The sequence below is a fragment of the Pinus tabuliformis genome, chromosome 5_2 (assembly GCF_031772625.1).
Source record: "Pinus tabuliformis cultivar Carrire ecotype Pingquan chromosome 5_2, CPIR1, whole genome shotgun sequence".
In the NCBI taxonomy this organism is placed as follows: domain Eukaryota; kingdom Viridiplantae; phylum Streptophyta; class Pinopsida; order Pinales; family Pinaceae; genus Pinus; species Pinus tabuliformis.
In genome coordinates, this window is record NC_142306.1 from 182559524 (window position 1) to 182566968 (window position 7445).

Genomic DNA, 7445 nt, shown 5'->3' on the forward strand with positions numbered 1-7445 from the left:
GTAGAAAATGTAAAGAACATTAACTGTCACACAGACCTAGAAAAGTGGTAAACAATGTACAAATCTTCACCAAAATTTTATGCAAAATATTTCTTTAGGTAAAGACCATTTCTGGGCTTTCACAAAATAATACCATCGTAATCAACCAGCTCATAGGCACCTTTAGCTAATACCCATTTTATGATATAAGGGCCATGCCACATGGGTTTGAACTTCCCTGCACCTAACTTGTCATGAGCTTGATCATAAACCAAGAAAAGTCACCTTCTGAATATGAATGAGGATTAACTTTTTGATCATACTGAGCTTTGACACATCTTTGGTGAGCCTCGCTAGCCAATACAACATCATAGCGATTTTCATCTAAATGAGCTAAATGTACAAAGTGTTATTCATTCGCAGAGGTAGAAAGTCATAATTCGATTTCTAGTTTAAGGGATGGGATTTCACATTCAAACCGGTCGATGTTTTTATAGTAGTACGGTAAGCCCATAGTGCTAAAAAGAGTACAGAATGCCAGTTTCCTTTATGCATAGCAACTATTTGTTTAATCATATTGGTTAAAACGTTATTGACAACTTCGACCTGACCATTAGCTTGTGGATAATACATAGTAGAAATATCACGGCGAAGGCCAAGTTGTGCGGATAGTTCGACCATCATAAAGTTACAAAAATGAATACCATGGTCTGTAACAATAGCTTGTGGGACACCAAACTGAGCAATCACATGATTCAAAATGAAAACTGTTGCAGTTTCACCATCGTCTCTATATGTAGGCATCGCCTCAGCCCATTTTGTAAAGTAATCGACTACGAGGATAGTATACCCATGCCCCCCGACCGAGTGAGGGTTACAAGTGACGAAGTCTATGCCCTATTTGGAAAAATGACTGAGAGCTATGATAGGGTGAAGAGGAGTTGGAGGTGCTTGCATTTTCCGATCATAGATTTGGCAATTATGGCATTTACGGACTGTAGTAATACAATCTTTAAACATTGATGGCCAAAAATAGCCAGCATGTAATACCTTTTGGGCAGTAGCATACCCAGACACATGACCGCCACACACTCCAGAGTGGCAGTCATTTAATTTTTTTTCAGCCTTTTGAAAAGTCGAACAATGTCAGAATATAGAATTGGTACAACGACGGTAAAGAGTGTCGCCAATAATATTGTATTGTTGGGATTGGTATCGGATTCAACGACGATCAGTTTTGGATAACTCAGGCCTAAACATTTGTGTTTGGAGATATATAATGATGTCTCCATACCACGAATCAGACGTACTAATAAGAAAGAGAGATTCGTCAGCAAAAGAATCTTCTGATACAGTTTCTATATCAGTATGAGTAAAGCCACACACAATAGTTTGGCAAAAATCAAAGATTTCTTTGATTTAAACTCTTGTAAGATAACTATCCACTTGGAGTATTTCCCCCAAGAAATTGTATAGTGAGAATGTACATCATAGGGTTGCAATCTAAAATGATAGTTGTTTTTCGGAGAAGTATAGAGTGACACAATCATTGAATAGCTTGCATAGCTGTCAAGGCTAGCTTATCCACATGTGCGTATTTAATCTCAGTTTTAGTGAGACTCCTACTCAAATAGTAAATCACATGTTCACTGCTAGAATCATCCTCTTGGACTAACACCATTCCAGTGGTGGCATCGGATGAAGCTAAGTACAGAAAGTAATCTTGATGATAATCGGGTGGATGCAATAACGGTGCATTGGTCAATGAATTTTTTAATGCATCAAAATATTTATTAGCAAGCTCATCCCAAAAAAATGGAATGCCCTTTTTCAACAGTCGAGTAAAACCCTGGGTTAGTTCAACATAATTGTGGATGAATCTATGCAAAAAAATTTCTTTCCCTTGCAAACTTTGGAGTTGAGTGAGGCTAAAACAAGCAGGAAAATTCAGAATTGCCTCTACCTTGAGGGGGTTGACATGAATTCCTTCTTTCGAAACGATGAAACCTAGAAGATGACCTGATTGCACACAAAAAACACATTTGTGCGGATTCAAGCGAATATTGTAGTGCTTGCACCTAATGAAAATTGCTTTCAAGTGTAATGGGTGATCCTGCCTTTTCATTGAATGAGCTGGTAGGTCATCTAAATAAGGCTGGACAATATGCTTGGCATTGTGGAATGCACAAGACATGGCTCGCTGAAAAGTTGCACCAACGTTTTTTAGGCCAAATGGGAGTTTACAATAAGAAAAAGTTCCCCGTGGGAATATAAATGCTGTTTTATATTGATGGGCAGGGAGTATGTTTATCTGATTGTAGCCAGAAAATCCATCCATGAAGGAAAAATTTTCATTTTCAGCACAGTCATCGACAATTTGGTTGATATAAGGAGTTGCATTGTTGTCCTTGGGACAAGCTTTATTACTAGCAATTGTCCCAAAAGGTACAAAGAGAGGCCGATAGGATTATTAAAAGCAAGAAATCTCTAGAGATAGTCAAGCATATACAAAGCTTGCTAGTGACCAAGGCAATAACCACCATGACCATCCTGTAGCAGCAGATTTCATACTAAAACAACAAAAACAAAACCAAACCATTCATATCAATATATTAAGTTTAAAACGCGTTCATACTAAAAACTCAATAGATTATTGGCAACACACTATTTTTTTAAATAAAAAATAAATTACACCGTTTTACATGATAAATGAAAAGCGAAGAAATTTGTGATTTGCAAATATTAAAACAAACCACTTACATTGCTGGTTGACACTACGACTATAACATTAAGTAATTGTAATATGCTTTTCCACATTGTAATTTAATATTTTAAAATAACCACGCGTTATCTAATCTATTTCTATCTTCAACTTGTAAACTCATTCAATGTTTCTAAAATTGTTGTCCAATTATACCATATATAAAACCGCCTTAATTAATAATGATAACCCCTCAAGTGAAGGTCAGATCAACAATGGTTAATTTCAAATAAGAAAAAACATTATTTACTTAAACCATGAGTGTTGAAAAAGCATTATTTAAATAGATTATATAAACATTAACCATTTTGCAATATCAACATTATTCACTTGGATTATGTCAACATTTACCATTGCACGTATTTCTAATTAAAAGACATTATTTTTTATTTATTTTATAGGTAAACATAGAAATAGAAATCCGGAAGGTAACCATAACCAGATGGAAATAAGGTAGGCACCGTAATTGTATAGTGCGATTAGAAAGTCAAATTATAATATTCTTAAACCAATACTTATTGTATTCATATGTGATGTTTAATAAAATACAATTAATTTTGTGATCTATAAATAATTTTGTAACTATTTTTATTTAAACATTAATAATAATAATAATAATAATAATAATATAATTGAAATGACAAAATATAAAGAGAACCCTTCTTGGGTTTTGCTACATTCAAAGTCGCACCCATGCCTGATCCCACAACGAAATAAATTGTGAATAAGAATTTCAATCAAGGGAACGATCATGGATGATTTTATTATTAACAGTCCAGGAAACCATAACTTTAGGAATTGGATAAAACAATATACAATGTCAATTATATCCTTTTAATGATCTCTTTTTCACAATCATCAACAAATTACCCTCAAAAAGTCCAAAAAATGATTTTCCTTTTTGAAACCCCACAACTGAGAATACAGACTTTGTTAAGAGGAGCCTCTGGATTAATTTGGGCAACACAACTGACATGCACAATTGTATACTGGCTGAAAGTGGATGTGCCAAGGAAGTGGTAAATGGGTTTCCCATTGATTGAAAACCTTGACTTCCCATCATTTATCATAACCCCCCTGTCAGTATTAATTCTTAGAAGATCACACATGTTGCTTTCGTCTGACTTGCAGTGTCTGCATTCTCCACATTCTCCAGTAAATAAGGGAAGCACATTGTCACCCTCCTTGAGGTCAGTCACCCCTTCTCCAACACTCTCAACAACTCTGTGTCAAGCAACAGGCCTATAGTTAGTGACCAATGAATCACAAGAAAATTACTGTCCCTTTTCCCTTTTGAAATTCTACATGATGCATGCTAGTATGACTAATTAATTTCTTTGAAATCCTGAATGCCTACTAGTATGACTAATTAAACGCCTACTAATATGACTAACTATTTTTTTTGAATACATAGAACTCATGGGCAAGAGCAGAGTGCATACCCAGCTGCTTCATGTCCAAAAATGCGGGGAAAGAGAGGAGGTTGGCCCTGCAACCAAAGCAGTATCAGTATCAGTCATTCCATTTCACTGTTAAAAGCAATATTTATATGTGTTATACGATACAGTGCAGTTGGAGATGTGTAATTAATATCCTTCCTTCAAATTTTCTTGATGTTTAATGATAATTATTCATAGCATACCTTTGCTTCCCAAAAATAAAGGTCTGTATGACACAAGGCAGTATAATGCACTTTGATTCTCACTTCCATTGCCTGTGGAGGAGCCACTTCCACTTCTTCAATCTTCAGAGGCTCCCCTGCACCCCATGCAACAACAGCTGTAACAAAAGTACAAATCAAAATATATCAGATTTCAAGAAGCATAAATTGCACACATACAGTTTGCATAAATCCAGCTTAACCCTGAAAATCAATTTTACCATGAAATGATATACATGAAATAAAAAGAATATGGCCATGACTCCTTGCACTGAACTGAACTGAACTGAACTGAAGTAATTACCTTTGAATTTGATAACCTGGCATGCAGTACAACTCCCATTTTCCTTTCTGCCCAAACAAACAAACTTACTTTTGCCTTTTGCGTTGGTGTTGCAGGAGGCAGAGATGGATCCTTAATTTATATTCTACTTCCTTTGAAATTGCCTTGAGTGAATGATGTTGAATTGCTTGTTGATGTACAATCGTTTTTGATATCTTGACACATGGTTTGATATCTTGAAAATCTTCTCCACAGAGTTTGGGATTGCCTATAAATGCCTCTCTGAATTTACTCAAGCTACTGGGGACTGTTCCAGGCAGTTGATTGTTTGATAGATTTAGGAAACTAAACGTAAGGTTGGCTAAAGATGCAGGGACTTTCCCCTTGAGTTGATTGCTGGATAGATCAAGGTATCTGAGGTTTTGGAGATCACCCATTTGCATAGGTATTTCACCAGAAATATCATTTCCTTTCAAGTTAAGCTCTGTAAGCTGTTTCAGAGACCCAATACTCGACGAAATGTTACCAGAAAGTAAATTTACTTGCAAACCCAATACATCAAGATTATGTAACCCATAAAGCACATCTGGTATACTTCTTGAAAATTTATTATTGCTAGCATTGGAAACAGATAAAAGCCCTACCTTGGCAATCTCAGATGGAAGCTTACCTCAAAATCTATTACAGTCAATTTGTAGGTTAGATAAATTTCTAGCATTGCCAATATCTTTAGAAATGCTTCCTTCAAAGCTATTAGAACTGAGATGTAGCAGCGAAACTATTGGCAATCCCCTTTCCAAAATAAAAATATCAGTTTTTTACCTCAATCATTTCTATTCCAAAATATTTCAGAAATCAAAATAAACCCTGCAAATAAAAATGCAAACAAATTAGCCTACCTAGAAGTATGTTCTCTTTTGCATTGCATTTATGCTAAAAGGAAATGAAGTGCAAAAAAACAGGGTGATATTGCATATGAAAATAAATGGATAAAAAACAGGGTGATATTGTATATGAGAATAAAAGGATTTGGACTTTTTTGTATATGGTGTTTCAGTTTCAATGCCAAAAATCTGCTAGAGCGGTTAAGAGGAAAGCGATTAATGTTTGTTGGAGACTCAATAAGTCAAAACCAATGGGAATCCATGGTCTGCATGCTTCAACCAGTGTTTCCTAGCAATAAGAAAACTGTTAGTCAACAAGCTTCAATATTCAAGGCCCTGGTAAGATGATAAATGTAGTTTCCATGGATAGTTGTGCATTTGATTATATGGTGAGTAATGAAGTCTTACAATCTTCTTTCTCTTAAAAGGATTATGATGCTTCTGTGGAGTTTTTCTGGGCTCCACTTCTGGAAACAAGTTTAAGAGTTTGACACAAGGTACACCATAGTTATTATGATTAATGCGTGTGTAAACTAAAATGATACAACGTAAAAGTAGGGTATTGTTCTGTAGTAGGTTCTTGATCTAGTCTAAAAACTGTATGCATATTCGTTCCACAGACAAGATTTCCAGAGCACATTGAGATGCATTGCCATCTGCTAAAAATTATTGGGGATGATGAAGCAGCCAGTCATGACATGGGAAGGCAACATAAAACTGGATCATCCTTTGTGATTTCAAAATGGAATTATTTATTTGCTCTTAAGAAGGTGGACACTGCAGTGCATAAGATACTTTTGGTTGGAAATGGAACTTTGCAATGCCTGCACATCATTTGTACCAATTGAATGTCTTTGTTTAGGATCTTTTATTTGTATTTTGTTATGGATCATTGGAAACGAGTATAACGGTTTGACACAAGCTACGCCAGAGGTATTATGATTTATGCAAATGTAAACTAAAAATGGTTCAACATAAAAGTAGGGTATAGTTCTCGAGTATGTTTATTCAAAAAATTATGTATACATATTCTTTTCACAGACAAGAATTCAACATCACATTGTGATGCATTTCCATCTCCTAAAAAATTTTGGGGCCCAACTATAGACTATACCTAACTACTCAATACTAAATAGTGCTTGCTTTAATTCCTGAAATGTTCATTCCACCTTCAAAATCAGATGTTGTTAAAGGGGAAGATAAACAAACAGTACTGGAAATGGAATAATCATTTCCTTGGAGAATGTGCACATTCTGGCTCTTATAGTCTACAGTTGACATCCGTCCAATTCTTTTTGGTACATTAGTTTCAGTTGCACCCAAGCCATATGCTGGCATTGGCATATGGTTTAATTTCCCTGAACCTGGAGTACAATCTTCTTATAGTACCATTGTTCTAGTAGTAAATAGAAGCAATTATTAGGTAAGTCTGCAGAACATAGAACAAGATCAAGAAGACATTTTACAGGAAAGCATGACAATAAGCAGAGGGGTACCAATACCACATAAAACCTTTAATAGAGCACCAAGAATATGTCTTTGAAGGCATAAAAGTTGTATTAAAGCAAGTGAAACATTTACCATTGATGAGTGAACTAAACATTAGGAGCATGACCGTTGGAGAATGGGGAGAAGGAGTGGAAGAAATTGTATAGGCCATATACATAGAAATGTTTATTCTCTAATGAAATGGAAGGTATACCTGTAATGACCCTGTACAGGACTTGTTTATATAAATAAAGCAAACCGCACTATTAAGGTTTCAAAAAGTAACGGTGAAGGCAATACAGAGTGTCAAATAGAAATCAACACAGCTGCAAATACTTGACTTAGACAGTAAATGAGAGCAAGTTCGTTAACAAATTGAACAGAGCGAAT